This window comes from Coregonus lavaretus (assembly GCF_964263955.1).
Source record: "Coregonus lavaretus genome assembly, chromosome: 28".
Lineage (NCBI taxonomy): Eukaryota > Metazoa > Chordata > Actinopteri > Salmoniformes > Salmonidae > Coregonus > Coregonus lavaretus.
In genome coordinates this window covers 42,153,216-42,176,180 of record NC_140015.1, presented here as the reverse complement: position 1 = coordinate 42,176,180, position 22,965 = coordinate 42,153,216, and the positions used below count along the sequence as shown (strand labels likewise).

Here is a 22,965-nt window from a genome sequence, read left to right as displayed (position 1 = left end):
AACATTCGGAGAGTACGACCCTGCCTTACACAGGAAGCGGCACAGGTCCTAATCCAGGCACTTGTCATCTCCCGTCTGGATTACTGCAACTCGCTGTTGGCTGGGCTCCCTGCCTGTGCCATTAAACCCCTACAACTCATCCAGAATGTCGCAGCCCGTCTGGTGTTCAACCTTCCCAAGTTCTCTCATGTCACCCCGCTCCTCCGCACACTCCACTGGCTTCCAGTTGAAGCTCGCATCTGCTACAAGACCATGGTGCTTGCCTACGGAGCTGTGAGGGGAACGGCACCTCCGTACCTTCAGGCTCTGATCAGTCCCTACACCCAAACGAGGGCATTGCGTTCATCCACCTCTGGCCTGCTGGCCCCCCTACCTCTGTGGAAGCACAGTTCCCGCTCAGCCCAGTCAAAACTGTTCGCTGCTCTGGCACCCCAATAGTGGAACAAGCTCCCTCACGACGCTAGGACAGCGGAGTCACTCACCACCTTCCGGAGTCATTTGAAACCCCACCTCTTTAAGGAATACCTGGGATAGGATAAAGTAATCCTTCTACCCCCTTACCCACCCCTAAAAAAAAAAAAAAAACATATTGTAAAGTGGTTATCCCACTGGCTATAAGGTGAATGCACCAATTTGTAAGTCGCTCTGGATAAGAGCATCTGCTAAATGATGTAAATGTGCATCTGTGTTGCTGAGAATGTGCATTCAACAGTTAACAAATAGAAATGTCAAATTTCATCCAGGACCTATATACTAGGCGGTGTCCGAGGAAGGCCCAAAACATTTTCAAAGACTCCAGCCACCATAGTCATAGACTGTTCTCTCTGCTACCGTACGGCAAGCGGTACCGGAGCGCCAAGTCTAGGTCCAAAAGGCTCCTTAACAGCTTCTACCCCCAAGCCATAAGACTCCTGAACAGCTAATCAAATGGCCACCTGGACTATCTACATTGACTCTGTATTTTATGTTATTTTACTTTTACTTTTCATTTTATTTTTTACTTTAGTTTATTTAGTAAATATTTTCTTTACTCTTTCTTGAACTGCATTGTTGGTTAAGGACTTGTAAGTAAGCATTTCACGGTAACGTCTACACCTGTTGTATTCGGCGCGTGTGACAAATAAGATTGTATTTTATTTGAATTTCATGTTCTGTTCAGATAGAACAAAATGGACTAATGTCATCTGAAAAGCTGTCCATAGACTACTGTAGCCAATAACTTGTTACGCAAATGTTGATACGCGTCATGAATGATTGACAAGGAGCAAAGGTATGTCAGTCACATAGGTCTACGTCTCGTTCATGTCTATCAGTCATTTTCAACTAGGTTATTATTCTGGCATGGCATGATCTCAGGGTGGCAAACTGCACTCTTGAGACATAACTTGACATAATCTGTTTATGAGTCCAATGTAACATTTTCCTAGTTTTATCATTGAGTGGTTAGTGTTTATCCACCCCAGTCCGCTACCTTGACATTGTTCTGTGATACTGAGACTTTGTTAACGTCATGTCATGAATTCGATGAATCGTCTGGAGTTCCGCTGAAGCCCCGGCGCTCATTGGCCAGTATTAGTTCCTTTTGATTACATCGGCTTCTGCTATTGGCTGAGCCGGACTCACCGTGCCCGTAGACCCGCCTCTTCCCAGCAAAGAAGGCAGATTCTGATTGATAATTTAAAGGCAGTTTGTCAGTCGGTCGTTTCACACTTCCAGCGCGAGTCTCTACTGTTTTTACATAAAGTGTTTCAGCCAGCCAGTCGGACCGCACACAAAGCTTCCTGCCGTACCGGGTGAAGCCTTGGTGAGTTCCCCTATGCGCTGTCATCTGTCTCTCTCTCTCTCTGACACACACACACATGTTACATGTGGAACCCACCGCGCGCGCTACTGCGCTAGCTGTTGTATGGCTCATAAAGCACGCTCTTCAATCGTCTTTGTCTGCAAGACAAATCTGCACTTATTTAGCAATGACTCTGGACATTTTCTGTCTTGAGGTGCGCGCTTTTGCCTATATCCTATTTACAAATACAGAAGAGTAGGTAGGCTTTCTATCTAGTGAAGAGGTGAACGGCGTTGGCAGATAGGCTTCTAGTCTATAACGGTACTACACTGGAGCGCTGCTGTCCTATGAAGCCTAGAGAGTAGATGGTCATTTTGCATTGTTTCGCTTTCATTCTGCGTTCTAGTAATATGCCATTTAGCAGACGCTTTTATCCAAAGCGACTTACAGTCATGCGTGCATACATTTTAGTGTATGGGTGGTCCCGGGGATCGAACCCACTACCTTGGCGTGACAAGCGCCGTGCTCTACCAACTGAGCTACAGAGGACCACAGTAGTCTGCTGCAGACCGACAAACAGACTGTCTTCTTCTTGCCTCTTCACTGCGGAAGGGATCCAGACTGATCCAGTCGGAACCGGTTCATAAGGCACTAGTCTACAGTTGTTGTGCAACAGCGCAGTGCTCTTCTGCTAGCGCCCAGTGGCAGGCTGTTTATTCTGGTTCTAAAGGCGGCTATGATTGATTTACATAACACCGGTAACACTTCACTTAAAGGATATCGTCATAGACTTACCTCTATTACCTCTTATTCCAGAGCTTGCAGGTATAATCCCATATAATTAATTACTAGAAATAATTTTATAGGATCTCTGTGTAATGCATTATGATGAAGTTATAGGATGTATGACCCCCTCTAAAGTATTGCTTTATACAGGGGGAATAGGTGCCATTTATTTGGGACTCAGATGTTTCTGAACCTGTCAGGGTTACTGGAGGTCACAGCCAAGACCATGTGGGTGGGGATGTTGTTATGAGATCACTGGTTCCACGAAGGCTTTAGTACAGAAACACTTCAACTTCTGACAGCACGAATGTGTCCCAAACGGCACCTTGCCTCTTCCCTATTTAGTGCTGTACTTTAGCCTTATGGGCCCTGGTCAAAAGTAGTGCACTACATAGGGAATAGGGTGCTATTTGGGATGTAAACCATATCTCTTACAAATTGCCCAGCACTCTCCAAGTCCCTACAGAGACAGATTGGGGGACAGACGGGGGGATGAAGGTGTGGGAAGGCTAGAATAGACTAGGACTGAACTTCCCAGGGTTGGGCTGGAGGAACTGAATGAACCTTTTAATGCAGTGCTGTCCATCTTGCGCCTTTTCAGAGAGTCATGTAACATCTCATTTTGATCACAGCATAGTAAACTCCACCCTGAGAGCTCTGTCATTATGGGGAAACGGTACACCCCAAACAGTGTTCAGTTTAAATGAAATATCAGATTCACACAGAAACAGACTGCTCATTTTTCCTTTATTCTCCCTGATAGTCATCAGTTGAAGTATTCTGGGGAATCTCAGAGCTTTGATGTCAATAGCATGTATGACCCCCTCAAAAGTAGGGCTTTGTACAGTCGTGGTCAAAAGTTTTGAGAATGACACAAGTATTGGTCTTCACAAAGTTCACTGCTTCAGTGTTATGAGATATTTTTGTGTGATGTTACTATGGTATACTGAAGTATAATTACAAGCATTCCGTAAGTTTCAAAGGCTTTTATTGACAATTACATTAAGTTTATGCAAAGAGTCAATATTTGCAGTGTTGACCCATCTTTTTCAAGACCTCTGCAATCCACCCTGGCATGCTGTCAATTAACTTCTGGGCCACATACATTTACATTTACATTTAAGTCATTTAGCAGACGCTCTTATCCAGAGCGACTTAGTTAGTGAGTGCATACATTATTTTTAATACTGGCCCACCGTGGGAATTGAACCCACAACCCTGGCGTTGCAAACGCCATGCTCTACCAACTGAGCTACATCCCTGCCGGCCATTCCCTCCCCTACCCTGGACGACGCAGGGCCAATTATGCGCCGCCCCATGGGTCTCCCGGTCGCGGCCAGCTACGACAGAGCCTCCACATCCTGACTGATGGCAGCCCATTCTTGCATAATCAATGCTTGGAGTTTGTCAGAATTTGTGGGTTTTTGTTTGTCCACCCGCCTCTTGAGGATCGACCACAAGTTCTCAATGGGATTAAGGTCTGGGGAGTTTCCTGGCCATGGACCCAAAATGTTGATGTTTTGTTCCCCGAGCCACTTAGTTATCACTTTTGCCTTATGGCAAGGTGCACCATCATGCTGGAAAAGGCATTGGTCGTCACCAAACTGTTCTTGGATGGTTGGGAGAAGTTGCTCTCGGAGGATGTGTTGGTACCATTCTTTATTCATGGCTGTGTTCTTAGGCAAAATTGTGAGTGAGCCCACTCCCTTGACTGAGAAGCAACCCCACACTTGAATGGTCTCAGGATGCTTTACTGTTGGCATGACACAGGACTGATGGTAGCGCTCAACTTGTCTTCTCCGGACAAGGTGTTTTCCGGATGCCCCAAACAATCAGAAAGGGGATTCATCAAAGAAAATGACTTTACCCCAGTCCTCAGCAGTCCAATCCCTGTACCTTTTGCAGAATATCAGTCTGTCCCTGATGTTTTTCCTGGAGAGAAGTGGCTTCTTTGCTGCCCTTCTTGACACCAGGCCATCCTCCAAAAGTCTTCGCCTCACTGTGCATGCAGATGCACTCACGCCTGCCTGCTGCCATTCCTGAGCAAGCTCTGCACTGGTGGTGCCCCGATCCCGCAGCTGAATCAACTTTAGGAGACGGTCCTGGCGCTTGCTGGACTTTCTTGGGCGCCCTGACGCCTTCTTCACAACAATTGAACCTCTCTCCTTGAAGTTCTTGATGATCCGAGAAATGGTTGATTTAGGTGCAATCTTACTAGCAGCAATATCCTTGCCTGTGAAGCCCTTTTTGTGCAAAGCAGTGATGACGGCACATGTTTCCTTGCAGGTAACCATGGTTAACAGAGGAAGAACAATTATTTCAAGCACCACCCTCCTTTTAAAGCTTCCAGTCTGATATTCTAACTCAATCAGCATGACAGAGTGATCTCCAGCCTTGTCCTCGTCAACACTCTCACCTGTGTTAACGAGAGAATCACTGACATGATGGCAGCTGGTCCTTTTGTGGCAGGGCTGAAATGCAGTGGGAATGTTTTTTGGGGATTAAGTTCATTTTCATGGCAAAGAGGGACTTTGCAATTACATTTACATTTTTACATTTTTAGTAATTTAGCAGACGCTCTTATCCAGAGCGACTTACAGTTAGTGAGTGCATACATTTTTCATACTGTCCCCCCGTGGGAATCGAACCCACAACCCTGGTGTTGCAAGCGCCATGCTCTACCAACTAAGCTACAGGAGGGCCAATTAATTGAAATTAATTGCTCTTCATGACATTCTGGAGTATATGCAAATTATGGTGGAAAATAAGTATTTGGTCAATAACAAAAGTTTCTCAATACTTTGTTATATACCCTTTGTTGGCAATGACACAGGTCAAACGTTTTCTTTAAGTCTTCACAAGGTTTTCACACACTGTTGCTGGTATTTTGGCCCATTCCTCCATGCAGATCTCCTCTAGAGCAGTGATGTTTTGGGGCTGTCGCTGGGCAACACGGACTTTCAACTCCCTCCAAAGATTTTCTATGGGGTTGAGATCTGGAGACTGGCTAGGCCACTCCAGGACCTTGAAATGCTTCTTACGAAGCCACTCCTTCGTTGCCCGGGCGGTGTGTTTGGGATCATTGTCATGCTGAAAGACCCAGCCACGTTTCATCTTCAATGCCCTTGCTGATGAAAGGAGGTTTTCACTCAAAATCTCACGATACATGGCCCCATTAATTCTTTCCTTTACACGGATCAGTCGTCCTGGTCCCTTTGCAGAAAAACAGCCCCAAAGCATGATGTTTCTACCCCCATGCTTCACAGTAGGTATGGTGTTCTTTGGATGCAACTCAGCATTCTTTGTCCTCTAAACACGACGAGTTTAGTTTTTACCAAAAAGTTATATTTTGGTTTCATCTGACCATATGACATTCTCCCAATCCTCTTCTGGATGCACTCTAGCAAACTTCAGACGGGCCTGGACATGTACTGGCTTAAGCAGGGGGACACGTCTGGCACTGCAGGATTTGAGTCCCTGGCGGCGTAGTGTGTTACTGATGGTAGGCTTTGTTACTTTGGTCCCAGCTCTCTGCAGGTCATTCACTAGGTCCCACCGTGTGGTTCTGGGATTTTTGCTCACCGTTCTTGTGATCATTTTGACCCCACAGGGTGAGATCTTGCGTGGAGCTCCAGATCGAGGGAGATTATCAGTGGTCTTGTATGTCTTCCATTTCCTAATAATTGCTCCCACAGTTGATTTCTTCAAACCAAGCTGCTTACCTTTTGCAGATTCAGTCTTCCCAGCCTGGTGCAGGTCTACAATTTTGTTTCTGGTGTCCTTTGACAGCTCTTTGGTCTTGGCCATAGTGGAGTTTGGAGTGTGACTGTTTGAGGTTGTGGACAGGTGTCTTTTATACTGATAACAAGTTCAAACAGGTGCCATTAATACAGGTAACGAGTGGAGGACAGAGGAGCCTCTTAAAGAAGAAGTTACAGGTCTGTGAGAGCCAGAAATCTTGCTTGTTTGTAGGTGACCAAATACTTATTTTCCACCATAATTTGTAAATAAATTCATTAAAAATCCTACAATGTGATTTTCTGGAATTTTTTTCTGATTTTGTCTGTCATAGTTGACGTGTACCTATGATGAAAATTACAGGCCTCTCTCATCTTTTTCAGTGGGAGAACTTGCACAATTGGTGGCTGACTAAATACTTTTTCCCCCACTGTAGGTGCCATTTGAGACTCACAGGTTACTGTAGGTCACAGCCAAGACCATGTTGGTGGGGATGTTGTTGTGAGATCTATCTTTATCGCAGAGCTTTGATGTTACCTCTTCCTGTTTCTGGGGCTCTGCAGCTGCTGCATCCGGTATTAATCAAGTAGAAATGTATAGACTGGTTATGAAAACTTCTCTCTCTCTCTGTGTGTGTTGTCAAACCTGTCTGTTCCGTATTACTAGCTGCAGTGTTCCATGGGAATAACACCTCACCATTGTAGCAGTGATTACACAACACCAGAGATACAGTATTACAGTGTCCTCTCCTAGGGCCGTTCCTATAGATACAGTGTCCTCTTCCAGGGCCGTTCCTATAGATACAGTGGTCTCTCCCAGGGCCGTTCCTATAGATACAGTGGTCTCTCCCAGGGCCGTTCCTATAGATACAGTGGTCTCTCCCAGGGCCGTTCCTATAGATACAGTGGTCTCTCCCAGGACCGTTCCTATAGATACAGTGGTCTCTCCCAGGACCGTTCCTATAGATACAGTGTCCTCTTCCAGGGCCGTTCCTATAGATACAGTGGTCTCTCCCAGGGCCGTTCCTATAGATACAGTGTCCTCTTCCAGGGCCGTTCCTATAGATACAGTGTTACAGTGGTCTCTCCCAGGACCGTTCCTATAGATACAGTGTCCTCTCCCAGGGCCGTTCCTATAGATACAGTGGTCTCTCCCAGGGCCGTTCCTATAGATACAGTGTCCTCTTCCAGGGCCGTTCCTATAGATACAGTGTTACAGTGTCCTCTCCCAGGGCCGTTCCTATAGATACAGTGGTCTCTCCCAGGGCCGTTCCTATAGATACAGTGTCCTCTTCCAGGGCCGTTCCTATAGATACAGTGTTAGTGTCCTCTCCCAGGGCCGTTCCTATAGATACAGTGGTCTCTCCCAGGGGCCGTTCCTATAGATACAGTGTCCTCTTCCAGGACCGTTCCTATAGATACAGTGGTCTCTCCCAGGGCCGTTCCTATAGATACAGTGGTCTCTCCTAGGATCGTTCCTATAGATACAGTGGTCTCTCCCAGGGCCGTTCCTATAGATACAGTGGTCTCTCCCAGGGCCGTTCCTATAGATACAGTGTCCTCTCCCAGGGCCGTTCCTATAGATACAGTGGTCTCTCCCAGGACCGTTCCTATAGATACAGTGGTCTCTCCCAGGACCGTTCCTATAGATACAGTGGTCTCTCCCAGGACCGTTCCTATAGATACAGTGGTCTCTTCCAGGGCCGTTCCTATAGATACAGTGGTCTCTCCCAGGACCGTTCCTATAGATACAGTGGTCTCTCCCAGGACCGTTCCTATAGATACAGTGTTACAGTGTCCTCTCCCAGGGCCGTTCCTATAGATACAGTGTCCTCTCCCAGGGCCGTTCCTATAGATACAGTGGTCTCTCCCAGGGCCGTTCCTATAGATACAGTGGTCTCTCCCAGGGCCGTTCCTATAGATACAGTGTCCTCTTCCAGGGCCGTTCCTATAGATACAGTGTTACAGTGTCCTCTCCTAGGACCGTTCCTATAGATACAGTGGTCTCTCCCAGGGCCGTTCCTATAGATACAGTGTCCTCTCCCAGGGCCGTTCCTATAGATACAGTGGTCTCTCCCAGGGCCGTTCCTATAGATACAGTGGTCTCTCCCAGGGCCGTTCCTATAGATACAGTGTCCTCTCCCAGGGCCGTTCCTATAGATACAGTGGTCTCTCCCAGGGCCGTTCCTATAGATACAGTGGTCTCTCCCAGGGCCGTTCCTATAGATACAGTGGTCTCTCCCAGGGCCGTTCCTATAGATACAGTGGTCTCTCCCAGGGCCGTTCCTATAGATACAGTGGTCTCTCCCAGGGCCGTTCCTATAGATACAGTGTCCTCTTCCAGGACCGTTCCTATAGATACAGTGTCCTCTCCCAGGACCGTTCCTATAGATACAGTGTTACAGTGTCCTCTCCCAGGACCGTTCCTATAGATACAGTGGTCTCTCCCAGGGCCGTTCCTATAGATACAGTGTCCTCTCCCAGGACCGTTCCTATAGATACAGTGGTCTCTCCCAGGGCCGTTCCTATAGATACAGTGGTCTCTCCCAGGACCGTTCCTATAGATACAGTGGTCTCTCCCAGGACCGTTCCTATAGATACAGTGGTCTCTCCCAGGACCATTCCGATAGCTACAGGTTGTTGTCGGTCAATCAATCACATTTATTTTATAAAGCCCTTTTTTTACATCCGGAGTTATCACAAGGTGCTTAACAGATGGTTGTTGTGTTAATCACTGCCACAGTGGATTGGCTGGAATGGTGTGGTTCTGTCGTTTAGCTAGTTGAGGGAACTGGAGAGGACTAACCTTAAGAGCAGGTTTATTGTTTTATTTATTTTATTTAACCTTTATTTAACCATGTAAGCCAGTTGAGAACAAGTTCTCATTTACAACTGCGACCTGGCCAAGATAAAGCAAAGCAGTGCGGTAAAAACAACAACAACACAGAGTTACATATGGAATAAACAAAACGTACAGTCAATAACACAATAGAAAATCTATATACAGTGTGTGCAAATGTAGTAAGTTATGGAGGTAAGGCAATAAATAGGCCATAGTGCAAAATAATTACAATTTAGTATTATCACTGGAGTGATAGAATGTGCAGAAGATGATGTGCAAATAGAGATACTGGGGTGCAAATGAGCAAAATAAATAACAATATGGGGATGAGGTAGTTGGGTGGGCTAATTACAGATGGGCTGTGTACAGGTGCAGTGATCGGTAAGCTGCTCTGACAACTGATGCTTAAAGTTAGTGAGGGAGATAAGAGTCTCCAGCTTCAGAGATTTTTGCAGTTCGTTCCAGTCATTAGCAGCAGAGAACTGGAAGGAATGGCGGCCAAAGGAGGTGTTGGCTTTGGGGATGACCTGCTGGAGAGCATACTAGGGGTGGGTGTTGCTATGGTGACCAACACCGCTGGTGTTTTGCAAGGCAAAGCCTCAACCCAGAAACATGTTTTGTGTGTGTGTGTGGCCTCATTTGCGTCCTGCTGCTTTCCAACTCTTACACAAGCTCAGTCTGAGTTACAGCAGTAGACTTGATTGTGTGTTTTGGATCATTGTCTTGCTGCATGACCCAGCTGCGCTTCAGCTTCAGCTCACAGACGGATGGCCTGACATTCTCCTGTAGAATTCTCTGATACAGAGCAGAATTCATGGTTCCTTCTATTAAGGCAAGTCTGAGCAGCCCAGCAGACCCCCCAGGGCCAGGACTGAGCAGCCCACCAGCTAGAGATTGCCTAAATAGGTAACTCCCATTTACATTACATTTACATTATTTAGAAGACGCTCTTATCCAGAGCAACTTACAGTTAGTGAATACATATTGGCCCCCCCGTGGGAATCGAACCCACAACCCTGGCGTTGCAAACACCATGCTCTATCAACTGAGCTACATCCCTGCCGGCCATTCCCTCCCCTACCCTGGACGACGCTGGGCCAATTGTGTGCCGCCCATGAGTCTCCCGGTCGCGGCCGGCTGCGACAGAGCCTGGATTCGAACCAGGATCTCTAGTGGCACAGCTAGACCACTGCGATGCAGTGCCTTAGACCACTGCGCCACTCAGGAGTACACTCCCCTCACGTGGGCATGTTTTCAACATACTCCTTTTGTCGTACAGTATTCCATATAAGGCATCCAGACCTTATGAAGGTTGCACAGTATACCCTTAATCAAATCTAGTGATACATAATTTGACATTTCTACAATCCATTGTGACATTGTGGGAGGATAACCAACCTTCCAATTAATGGCAATGCTTTTCTTAGCCGCTATAAATGCTTGGTTACACAGTTTCTTCTGATAAGTCTCCAGGATCAACATTTTTAGCAAACAAAAACAGGGAGAAGAGAGATCTGTAGACATGCTGAGATAAAAGAACATACACTTTGCCAGAATTCAGCCAGCCTTCACAAGAGCATAACATATGCAAATATGTCCTCTTTTGTGTATTACACCTCCAGCAGAGGAATTACATTTCTGAGTGCATGATATTCAGATTCACTGGCATATGTTACGTTCTATGTATGGTCTTGAACTGCAGTAATTTATGCCCGAGATTATATGAACATGACTGGGCATTCAAACATATCTGTATCTATTCATCATCATCAATAGCGTCTCCCAGGTCTTCCTCACATTTTTTTGTACATGTTAGTGTCATCGGGAAAACCGACCAGCCCTTGATACAGTTTGGAAATCGACTTTAAAAATAGGTTTGTCAGACTACCTTTAAATAGTGTACATCTTTGAAGCTTCTGGCTTGTCCAGTGTTTGCTGCACAGAGAGAATAAAGTGTTGTATCGGCAAAAGTTCACCTCAGCTCCGTCACAGACGGGTCTTCCCTGGCTGCCTGACCCTGCTGAGACCCCTGTCACAGACGGGTCTTCCCTGGCTGCCTGACCCTGCTGAGACCCCTGTCACAGACGGGTCTTCCCTGGCTGCCTGACCCTGATGAGACCCCTGTCACAGACGGGTCTTCCCTGGCTGCCTGACCCTGCTGAGACCCCTGTCACAGACGGGTCTTCCCTGGCTGCCTGACCCTGCTGAAACCCCTGTCACAGACGGGTCTTCCCTGGCTGCCTGACCCTGATGAGACCCCTGTCACAGACTGGACTTCCCTGGCTGCCTGACCCTGCTGAGACCCCTGTCACAGACTGGACTTCCCTGGCTGCCTGACCCTGCTGAGACCCCTGTCACCACCTGATCCTGCTCGGATGAGGCATGACAAAGAATGACCCTGGTGAACATTTATACATTATATTATCCAAGAATAGAATCAATGGTTCAATAATTGAAATGACAATTATTCCCAGAATGTAGCCTACCCATCAACTCAAGATGAACCTTTGTATCCATTCACTGATTGTTAAAATATACTGCAAAATTCACCTGCGCTCCGTAGACTGGTCTTCCCTGGCTGTCTGACCCTGCTGGGACACCTGTCACCATCTGATCCTGCGAAGAGATGATGAGCATAGTGTTGTGTACTGACTGTGCACCATGACAGTGAAGCCCGTAGAGCTGTTTATACCGTGTCAGTGTGAAAAGTAGGGAATTATCTAGGTCCCCAGTGAAAGTTGCGCCCCTGGCCAATGATGACTTTAAAACAGTCTGTGACAGGAGAAACTGAGGATGAGATCATCAACATTGTAGTTACTCCACAATACTAACGTAATTGACAGAGTGAAAAGAAGGAAGCCTGTATAGAATAAAAATATTCCAAAACACGCAGCCTAAAGTAATACTGCAAAAAAAAAAGTGGATAAAGAAAGGAACTTGATGTCCTGAATACAAACCGTTATGTTTGGGGCAATTACAACACAACACATCACTGAGTACCAAGCATGGTGGTGGCTGCATCATGTTATGGGTATGCTTGTCATCAGCAAGGACTAGGGAGTTTTTTAGGATAAAAATAAAGGGAATAGAGCTAAGCACAGGCAAAACCTTAGAGGAAAAGCTGCTTTCCAACAGACACTGGGAGACAAATTTACCTTTTCAGCAGGACAATAACCTAAAACAAAAAAATTACAATTAAATCGCACCTTGTAACACAACAATGTGGAAAAAATCAAGGGGTGTGAATACTTTCTGAAGGCACTGTATATCAACAAAAACAATTATACATTTAACATAATACAAAAAAAGAAAACTAATCACAACAATTGATTAATTAAATCTACAAGAGTTCATGTGTATGACAAGGTGGGAGCTACTGTCTCTGTTATATTATGACAGACCAGGACATAATCTGGAGCTAGATCTACTCTCTCTATTATATTATGACAGACCAGGACATAATCTGGAGCTAGATCTACTGTCTCTATTATATTATGACAGACCAGGACATAATCTGGAGCTAGATCTACTGTATCTATTAAATTATGACAGACCAGGACATAATCTGGAGCTAGATCTACTGTCTATATGATATTATGACAGACCAGGACATAATCTGGAGCTAGATCTACTGTCTCTATTATATTATGACAGACCAGGACATAATCTGGAGCTAGAGCTACTGTATCTATTATATTATGACAGACCAGGACATAATCTGGAGCTAGATCTACTGTCTATATGATATTATGACAGACCAGGACATAACCTGGAGCTAGATCTACTGTCTCTATTATTTTATGACAGACCAGGACATAATCTGGAGCTAGATCTACTGTATCTATTATATTATGACAGACCAGGACATAATCTGGAGCTAGATCTACTGTCTCTATTATATTATGACAGACCAGGACATAATCTGGAGCTAGATCTACTGTCTATATGATATTATGACAGACCAGGACATAACCTGGAGCTAGATCTACTGTCTCTATTATTTTATGACAGACCAGGACATAATCTGGAGCTAGATCTACTGTATCTATTATATTATGACAGACCAGGACATAATCTGGAGCTAGATCTACTGTATCTATTATATTATGACAGACCAGGACATAATCTGGAGCTAGATCTACTGTATCTATTATATTATGACAGACCAGGACATAATCTGGAGCTAGATCTACTGTCTCTATTATATTATGACAGACCAGGACATAATCTGGAGCTAGATCTACTGTCTCTATTATATTATGACAGACCAGGACATAATCTGGAGCTAGATCTACTGTCTCTATTATATTATGACAGACCAGGACATAATCTGGAGCTAGATCTACTGTATCTATTATATTATGACAGACCAGGACATAATCTGGAGCTAGATCTACTGTCTATATGATATTATGACAGACCAGGACATAATCTGGAGCTAGATCTACTGTCTATATGATATTATGACAGACCAGGACATAATCTGGAGCTAGATCTACTGTCTCTATTATATTATGACAGACCAGGACATAATCTGGAGCTAGATCTACTGTATCTATTATATTATGACAGACCAGGACATAATCTGGAGCTAGATCTACTGTCTCTATGATATTATGACAGACCAGGACATAATCTGGAGCTAGATCTACTGTCTATATGATATTATGACAGACCAGGACATAATCTGGAGCTAGATCTACTGTCTCTATTATATTATGACAGACCAGGACATAATCTGGAGCTAGATCTACTGTCTCTATTATATTATGACAGACCAGGACATAATCTGGAGCTAGATCTACTGTCTATATGATATTATGACAGACCAGGACATAATCTGGAGCTAGATCTACTGTCTCTATTATATTATGACAGACCAGGACATAATCTGGAGCTAGATCTACTGTCTCTATTATATTATGACAGACCAGGACATAATCTGGAGCTAGATCTACTGTATCTATTATATTATGACAGACCAGGACATAATCTGGAGCTAGATCTACTGTCTCTATTATATTATGACAGACCAGGACATAATCTGGAGCTAGATCTACTGTCTATATGATATTATGACAGACCAGGACATAATCTGGAGCTAGATCTACTGTCTCTATTATATTATGACAGACCAGGACATAATCTGGAGCTAGATCTACTGTCTATATGATATTATGACAGACCAGGACATAATCTGGAGCTAGATCTACTGTATCTATTATATTATGACAGACCAGGACATAATCTGGAGCTAGATCTACTGTCTCTATGATATTATGACAGACCAGGACATAATCTGGAGCTAGATCTACTGTCTCTATTATATTATGACAGACCAGGACATAATCTGGAGCTAGAGCTACTGTATCTATTATATTATGACAGACCAGGACATAATCTGGAGCTAGATCTACTGTATCTATTATATTATGACAGACCAGGACATAGTCTGGAGCTAGATCTACTGTCTATATGATATTATGACAGACCAGGACATAATCTGGAGCTAGATCTACTGTCTATATGATATTATGACAGACCAGGACATAATCTGGAGCTAGATCTACTGTCTCTATTATATTATGACAGACCAGGACATAATCTGGAGCTAGATCTACTGTCTCTATTATATTATGACAGACCAGGACATAATCTGGAGCTAGATCTACTGTCTATATGATATTATGACAGACCAGGACATAATCTGGAGCTAGATCTACTGTCTCTATTATATTATGACAGACCAGGACATAATCTGGAGCTAGATCTACTGTCTATATGATATTATGACAGACCAGGACATAATCTGGAGCTAGATATACTGTATCTATTATATTATGACAGACCAGGACATAATCTGGAGCTAGATCTACTGTCTCTATGATATTATGACAGACCAGGACATAATCTGGAGCTAGATCTACTGTCTCTATTATATTATGACAGACCAGGACATAATCTGGAGCTAGAGCTACTGTATCTATTATATTATGACAGACCAGGACATAATCTGGAGCTAGATCTACTGTATCTATTATATTATGACAGACCAGGACATAATCTGGAGCTAGATCTACTGTATCTATTATATTATGACAGACCAGGACATAATCTGGAGCTAGATCTACTGTCTATATGATATTATGACAGACCAGGACATAATCTGGAGCTAGATCTACTGTCTCTATTATATTATGACAGACCAGGACATAATCTGGAGCTAGATCTACTGTATCTATTCCATTTGTCTGTAGACAGTGTGTGGTAGTATTTAGTTCCCAGAGGGATTTCTCTCTGTCCTGGTTTCATGTAGAACAGTGAGACAGGCAGATGTGGGTTAGTGTATATATACACACACACACACACACTCTCATAGGATCATGCTGTAGGGAGAGTGACTAGACTGATATGACTGGTAGTGTGTGTGTGTTGTCTCATTGCTGGCAGATTTAAGTCATATGAATGATGAATGTCTGGCAGCGGTCCGTACATTATAACCCATATCTGTCTGTTATCGCATCGCCAGAAGCCTATGGTCAATCTACACTCGCACAGTCATTCCTAGCATTTTTATTTATTGTCATACACCTGATAGGTGCAGTGAAATGTGTTGTTTTACAGGGTCAGGCATAGTAGTACGGCACTCCTGGAGCGAAGTGCCTTGCTCAAGGGCACGTCGACATAATTTTTTCCCCCTTGTCGGCTTGGGTATTCGAACCAGGGATCTTTCAGTTACTGGCCCAACGCTCTAACCGCCAGGCTACCTGCCACCCTAGAAGATCATAGCTCTACTTATGAACTGTGACATCATCACCAGATCTACCTCTGAGCCATATGAGGAACTATCATCGCCTGGTCACTGACACACCAACTAGCTAGAGAGACTGCCTGGTCATCATCGCCTGGTCACTGACACACCAACTAGCTAGAGAGACTGCATCTATAGAGGCAGCAGGTAGCTTAGTGGTTAAGAGCGTTGTGCCAGTAACCGAAAGGTCTCTGGTTCTAATCCCCGAGCCGACTAGGTGAAAAATCTGTCGATGTGCCCTTGAGCAAGGCACTTAACCCTAATTGCTCCTGTAAGTCGCTCTGGATAAGAGCGTCTGCTAAATGACGTAAATGTGATAGAGCATCAAGAGCCTGGCATGTTATAACACATCCCCCAGGTTACATCATGTTATAACACATCACCCAGGTTACATCATGTTATAACACATCACCCAGGTTACATCATGTTATAACACATCACCCAGGTTACATCATGTTATAACACATCACCCAGGTTACATCATGTTATAGCACAACACCCAGGTTACGTCGATAGATAGATTGAGGACACTGGTGTACCAGGCACATTCATTCATTCATTTCTTTCTGCTTTTGTGTGTCAGTCATTCTCCATTCTCACTAAACACTGGATTCTCTGACTGAGTGAGAACCGTGCCAAGGTATGTGTGTGTGTGTCAGCCCTCTGCTCAGTGGCAGAATGGAGTGGAGACCCCTGATGAATAATGATCCGTTCAGTTATATAACGGCGAGAGGAAAGACCTGGAGACTGGCTTCTCTGTCAGCATGGAGTGGTGTTAGAGGAAAGACCTGGAGACTGGCTTCTCTGTCAGCATGGAGTGGTGTTAAGAGGAAAGACCTGGAGACTGGCTTCTCTGTCAGCATGGAGTGGTGTTAAGAGGAAAGACCTGGAGACTGGCTTCTCTGTCTGCATGGAGTGGTGTTAGAGGAAAGACCTGGAGACTGGCTTCTCTGTCAGCATGGAGTGGTGTTAGAGGAAAGACCTGGAGACTGGCTTCTCTGTCAGCATGGAGTGGTGTTAAGAGGAAAGACCTGGAGACTGGCTTCTCTGTCAGCATGGAGTGGTGTTAAGAGGAAAGACCTGGAGACTGGCTTCTCTGTCAGCATGGAGTGGTGTTAAGAGGAAAGACCTGGAGACTGGCTTCTCTGTCAGCATGGAGTGGTGTTAAGAGGAAAGACCTGGAGACTGGCTTCTCTGTCAGCATGGAGTGGTGTTAGAGGAAAGACCTGGAGACTGGCTTCTCTGTCAGCATGGAGTGGTGTTAAGATGAAAGACCTGGAGACTGGCTTCTCTGTCAGCATGGAGTGGTGTTAAGAGGAAAGACCTGGAGACTGGCTTCTCTGTCAGCATGGAGTGGTGTTAGAGGAAAGACCTGGAGACTGGCTTCTCTGTCAGCATGGAGTGGTGTTAGAGGAAAGACCTGGAGACTGGCTTCTCTGTCAGCATGGAGTGGTGTTAAGAGGAAAGACCTGGAGACTGGCTTCTCTGTCAGCATGGAGTGGTGTTAGAGGAAAGACCTGGAGACTGGCTTCTCTGTCAGCATGGAGTGGTGTTAAGAGGAAAGACCTGGAGACTGGCTTCTCTGTCAGCATGGAGTGGTGTTAAGAGGAAAGACCTGGAGACTGGCTTCTCTGTCAGCATGGAGTGGTGTTAGAGGAAAGACCTGGAGACTGGCTTCTCTGTCAGCATGGAGTGGTGTTAAGAGGAAAGACCTGGAGACTGGCTTCTCTGTCAGCATGGAGTGGTGTTAGAGGAAAGACCTGGAGACTGGCTTCTCTGTCAGCATGGAGTGGTGTTAAGAGGAAAGACCTGGAGACTGGCTTCTCTGTCAGCATGGAGTGGTGTTAGAGGAAAGACCTGGAGACTGGCTTCTCTGTCAGCATGGAGTGGTGTTAAGAGGAAAGACCTGGAGACTGGCTTCTCTGTCAGCATGGAGTGGTGTTAGAGGAAAGACCTGGAGACTGGCTTCTCTGTCAGCATGGAGTGGTGTTAAGAGGAAAGACCTGGAGACTGGCTTCTCTGTCAGCATGGAGTGGTGTTAAGAGGAAAGACCTGGAGACTGGCTTCTCTGTCAGCATGGAGTGGTGTTAAGAGGAAAGACCTGGAGACTGGCTTCTCTGTCAGCATGGAGTGGTGTTAGAGGAAAGACCTGGAGACTGGCTTCTCTGTCAGCATGGAGTGGTGTTAGAGGAAAGACCTGGAGACTGGCTTCTCTGTCAGCATGGAGTGGTGCTAGAGGAAAGACCTGGAGACTGGCTTCTCTGTCAGCATGGAGTGGTGTTAAGAGGAAAGACCTGGAGACTGGCTTCTCTGTCAGCATGGAGTGGTGTTAGAGGAAAGACCTGGAGACTGGCTTCTCTGTCAGCATGGAGTGGTGTTAGAGGAAAGACCTGGAGACTGGCTTCTCTGTCAGCATGGAGTGGTGTTAAGAGGAAAGACCTGGAGACTGGCTTATGACTGGGACTTTGTGACTAGGACTATATTTGTATTTAATATGGATCCCCTTTAGTTCCTGCCAAGGCAGCAGCTACTCTTCCTGGGGTCCGACAAAATTACGATGCTTGTCTTTAATAATTTGGTCAGATATACTTGGATGTGTAGTGTCAGCGTTTGTTGCTGGCATGACATGCCTAAATGTGCTTATCTTGCCAATGAACAAATCAATATCAGTGGGTTTTGTGATGAACGACCCATCTGATTCAATGAATGATGGAGCAGAGTTGACCTTTTTGCCCAAAATTTAATTTAGGTGCTCCAAAGCTTTTTACTATGACTGGGACTAAATGACTGGGACTATATGACTGGGACTATATGACTATATGACTGGGACTATATGACTATATGACTGGGACTATATGACTGGGACTATATGACTATATGACTGGGACTATATGACTATATGACTGGGACTATATGACTGGGACTATATGACTATATGACTGGGACTATATGACTGGGACTATATGACTGGGACTATATGACTGGGACTATATGACTATATGACTGGGACTATATGACTATATGACTGGGACTATATGACTGGGACTATATGACTGGGACTATATGACTGGGACTATATGACTGGGACTATATGACGGACTATATTACTGGGACTATATGACTGGGACTATATGACTATATGACTGGGACTATATGACTATATGACTGGGACTATATGACTGGGACTATATGACTGGGACTATATGACTGGGACTATATGACTGGGACTATATGACTGGGACTATATGACTATATGACTGGGACTAAATGACTATATGACTGGGACTATATGACTGGGACTATATGACTATATGACTGGGACTATATGACTATATGACTGGGACTATATGACTATATGACTGGGACTATATGACTGGGACTATATGACTATATGACTGGGACTATATGACTGGGACTATATGACTGGGACTATATGACTATATGACTGGGACTATATGACTGGGACTATATGACTGGGACTATATGACTGGGACTATATGACTATATGACTGGGACTATATGACTATATGACTGGGACTATATGACTGGGACTATATGACTGGGACTATATGACTGGGACTATATGACTGGGACTATATGACTATATGACTGGGACTATATGACTGGGACTATATGACTATATGACTGGGACTATATGACTGGGACTATATGACTATATGACTGGGACTATATGACTGGGACTATATGACTGGGACTATATGACTATATGACTGGGACTATATGACTGGGACTATATGACTGGGACTATATGACTGGGACTATATGACTATATGACTGGGACTATATGACTGGGACTATATGACTATATGACTGGGACTATATGACTGGGACTATATGACTATATGACTGGGACTATATGACTATATGACTGGGACTATATGACTGGGACTATATGACTGGGACTATATGACTATATGACTGGGACTATATGACTGGGACTATATGACTGGGACTATATGACTGGGACTATATGACTATATGACTGGGACTATATGACTGGGACTATATGACTATATGACTGGGACTATATGACTGGGACTATATGACTATATGACTGGGACTATATGACTATATGACTGGGACTATATGACTGGGACTATATGACTGGGACTATATGACTATATGACTGGGACTATATGACTGGGACTATATGACTGGGACTATATGACTATATGACTGGGACTATATGACTGGGACTATTTGACTGGGACTATATGACTGACTGGGACTATATGACTATATGACTGGGACTATATGACTGGGACTATATGACTGGGACTATATGACTGGGACTATATGACTATATGACTGGGACTATATGACTGGGACTATATGACTGGGACTATATGACTGGGACTATATGACTGGGACTATATGACTATATGACTGGGACTATATGACTGGGACTTTATGACTATATGACTGGGACTATATGACTGGGACTATATGACTATATGACTGGGACTATATGACTGGGACTATATGACTATATGACTGGGACTATATGACTATATGACTGGGACTATATGACTGGGACTATATGACTGGGACTATATGACTGGGACTATATGACTGGGACTATATGACTATATGACTGGGACTATATGACTATATGACTGGGACTATATGACTATATGACTGGGACTATATGACTATATGACTGGGACTATATGACTGGGACTATATGACTGGGACTATATGACTGGGACTATATGACTATATGACTGGGACTATATGACTGGGACTATATGACTGGGACTATATGACTGGGACTATATGACTATATGACTGGGACTATATGACTATATGACTGGGACTATATGACTGGGACTATATGACTATATGACTGGGACTATATGACTGGGACTATATGACTATATGACTGGGACTATATGACTATATGACTATATGACTATATGACTGGGACTATATGACTGGGACTATATGACTGGGACTATATGACTGGGACTATATGACTATATGACTGGGACTATATGACTGGGACTATATGACTATATGACTGGGACTATATGACTGGGACTATATGACTATATGACTGGGACTATATGACTATATGACTGGGACTATATGACTGGGACTATATGACTATATGACTGGGACTATATGACTGGGACTATATGACTGAGACTATATGACTGGGACTATATAACTATTTGACTGGGACTATATGACTATATGACTGGGACTATACAGTGGGGGAAGAAAGTATTTAGTCAGCCACCAATTGTGCAAGTTCTCCCACTTAAAAAGATGAGAGAGGCCTGTAATGTCCATCATAGGTACACGTCAACTATGACAGACAAAATGAGAAAAAAAAATCCAGAATATCACATTGTAGGATTTTTAATGAATTGATTTGCAAATTATGGTGGAAAATAAGTATTTGGTAAATAACAAAAGTTGCTCAATACTTTGTTATATACCCTTTGTTGGCAATGACACAGGTCAAACGTTTTCTGTAAGTCTTCACAAGGTTTTCACACACTGTTGCTGGTATTTTGGCCCATTCCTCCATGCAGATATCTTCTAGAGCAGTGATGTTTTGGGGCTGTCGCTGGGCAACACAGACTTTCAACTCCCTCCAAAGATTTTCTATGGGGTTGAGATCTGGAGACTGGCTAGGCCACTCCAGGACCTTGAAATGCTTCTTACGAAGCCACTCCTTCATTGCCCGGGCGGTGTGTTTGGGATCATTGTCATGCTGAAAGACCCAGCCACGTTTCATCTTCAATGCCCTTGCTGATGGAAGGAGGTTTTCACTCAAAATCTAACGATACATGGCCTCATTCATTCTTTCCTTTACACGGATCAGTCGTCCTGGTCCCTTTGCAGAAAAACAGCCCCAAAGCATGATGTTTCCACCCCCATGCTTCACAGTAGGTATGGTTTTCTTTGGATGCAACTCAGCATTCTTTGTCCTCCAAACACGACGAGTTGAGTTTTTACCAAAAAGTTATATTTTGGTTTCATCTGACCATATGACATTCTCCCAATCCTCTTCTGGATCATCCAAATGCACTCTAGCAAACTTCAGACGGGCCTGGACATGTACTGGCTTAAGCAGGGGGACACGTCTGGCACTGCAGGATTTGAGTCCCTGGCGGCGTAGTGTGTTACTGATGGTAGGCTTTGTTACTTTGGTCCCAGCTCTCTGCAGGTCATTCACTAGGTCCCCCCGTGTGGTTCTGGGATTTTTGCCTACCGTTCTTGTGATCATTTTGACCCCACGGGGTGAGATCTTGCGTGGAGCCCCAGATCGAGGGAGATTATCAGTGGTCTTGTATGTCTTCCATTTCCTAATAATTGCTCCCACAGTTGATTTCTTCAAACCAAGCTGCTTACCTATTGCAGATTCAGTCTTCCCAGCCTGGTGCAGGTCTACAATTTTGTTTCTGGTATCCTTTGACAGCTCTTTGGTCTTGGCCATAGTGGAGTTTGGAGTGTGACTGTTTGAGGTTGTGGACAGGTGTCTTTTATACTGATAACAAGTTCAAACAGGTGCCATTAATACAGGTAACGAGTGGAGGACAGAGGAGCCTCTTAAAGAAGAAGTTACAGGTCTGTGAGAGCCAGAAATCTTGCTTGTTTGTAGGTGACCAAATACTTATTTTCCACCATAATTTGCAAATAAAGTCATAAAAAATCCTTTTTTTTTTTTTTTTTCTCAATTTGTCTGTCAAAGTTGACGTGTACCTATGATGAAAATTACAGGCCTCTCTCATCTTTTTAAGTGGGAGAACTTGCACAATTGGTGGCTGACTAAATACTTTTTTCCCCCACTATATGACTATTTGACTGGGACTTTATGACTGTGACTATATGACTATTTGACTGGGACTATATGATTAAAACTAAATGACTGGGACTATATGACTGGGACTGTATGACTATTTGACTGGGACTATATGACTAGTTTAACTCTACCTCTCTCCTCCTCTCTCTCGTGCTTATGGAGATATGTAGC

General features: G+C 44.3%; 1 pseudogene across 1 annotated transcript in view; it reads left to right on the top strand.

Annotated features, from left to right (window-relative positions):
- The first annotated feature begins 1,765 nt into the window (after positions 1-1,765).
- The window catches only part of LOC311103666 (4-aminobutyrate aminotransferase, mitochondrial-like), a 70,425-nt pseudogene continuing 49,225 nt past the window's right edge, over positions 1,766-22,965 (top strand). The window contains exon 1 of the transcript in view: positions 1,766-1,804. The product of the transcript in view is annotated as a 4-aminobutyrate aminotransferase, mitochondrial-like (transcript). The remainder of the gene's footprint in view (positions 1,805-22,965) is intronic.